The sequence below is a fragment of the Corvus brachyrhynchos genome, unplaced genomic scaffold (assembly GCF_000691975.1).
Source record: "Corvus brachyrhynchos isolate BGI_N302 unplaced genomic scaffold, ASM69197v1 scaffold31, whole genome shotgun sequence".
Classification (NCBI taxonomy): domain Eukaryota; kingdom Metazoa; phylum Chordata; class Aves; order Passeriformes; family Corvidae; genus Corvus; species Corvus brachyrhynchos.
Window position 1 is genome coordinate 995098 of NW_008236196.1, and position 1798 is coordinate 996895.

The window sequence follows — 1798 nt, forward strand, 5'->3', positions numbered from 1 at the left end:
ATGCTAGTTTGAACAAAAAAAAAGCACAAACCCTTAAAACACATCAGAGCAGTGGGGGGCTTTCTGCTGTCTTAGTGAGATATCCTGGCTCAGAAAGAGTTCTGATGAACACCAGCAAGCGGTGGAAAAAGTGAAGCTTCCTTCTCTGGAGCGGGCAATTGTTTGTTTTGCTCTGAAGATTGAGGACTTGTGAAATACAGGAGGTACAATCTGGTGTCTCAGCAAAAGGTCTGGTAATCTGAGCAGACCACCATTACAGTCATAGGAATTAGAAAGGTGCAAGTACCCTGACACCACGATTTACCATTGCACAAAAAGGTAAGTTGGAAAACCTTTTTTTGTTCTCAACATGATCCCTCTGCAAAACCTGCATATAAAAGAGACTATATAAATGGGGAAACGGGGCTAGGCGTTTTTCAGGTATTCTAAATGCAATTCTCTAAAATGGCATTACTAGAACATGATAAAAAATTCAGACAGAAGCTCAAAACGGACTGAAAAGCTTATACCTCTTCACATTAAGAAGTTGTTTGTATTCCTGTTCTAAGTTTTAGTACCAAAATCTCAGTGTTTTCACCTTGCCTCCTTAGCATCAGGTAAGTTTGCCAGCATGAGGTACTAAAATAGACAAAAAGACAGGATACAATTCTGCTCTAATTCCAAGTCCATCAGTTGAGTATCAAATCTGTGACTGACCACACTAGCTTTTGAGCCTGCTTATCACACTGGTAACATTGTCAGTTCTGCAAACATTATTTCAAATTCATTTATGTACACACACTTCATTATTACCACTACTAGATGATTACATCAGAGCAGAATCTATTGAAAACATGGAATTTTCTGTTATTTCTCCATTTCACTAATCTTTTAGGAGCATCAGCTAGATCATTCATATACATTGTCATCACTGCATCAAGAAGACAGAAAAAGAAGCAGACCTATTTTTGTAAATAACAAAAGAAAGTTTATTTTCTAAAAAAAAAAAAAAAAAAACCCAAAAAAAACCAAAACCCCCAAACATACAAAAATGAAACTACCTTGTCAAGTCAAACCCAAAATATATTCTTAAGGCCTTTTAATTCACTAGCACAAACCACATTACCAGACAAAGAAGTCACAGAATCATTACGGTTGGAAGGGACCTCTGGAGATCATCCAGTCCAGCCCCCTGGCCACGGCAGGGTTATCAAAAGCAGGTGACAGAGGAATGCATCCATACTCGAGAGGTAGACTTCATGACATCCCTGTGCAGCCTGTTCCAAGTGCTCTGCCACCTTCAATGTAAAGAAGTCCTTCCTCAAATTTGATTTCTAACGAAAACAAACCAATCAGGCACAGATGTTCGAACACTGGTACAGTTTGTAACAGCACAACAGCTACAGAAGCAGCAGACTCTTCCATTTCCTGACAGCGCCAAGTCAGGACAGGATGACTGAAGCTGATCCCTGGAGAAAGCTGAGCAGTTGCGATTTTGTTAACAGAGAGAAAATTAACGGCCAGCAGTCACCGTTGTGCAAACCAAACTCTACGCAGCTCTGGAAGGTTATTTCACTAACAAAATCCCACTTTCGGACCCATATTAACTTCAGCAATGTTATTTTTCGTGACCACCACAGTGACCTCCTCAGACACCAAACCGCACTGGTTACGAGCACACTTCTGTACCCCAAAACCCAAGAGCCAGCGTCTTTCAAAGGCTGATTTGGAGGCGAACACACCCCGCGAGTTTCACGCCCAACAGGCCGCCCGCAGACGAGTCCCGCTCCCGGCCTCCCGCTCCGCCCCGCCCTCCCCG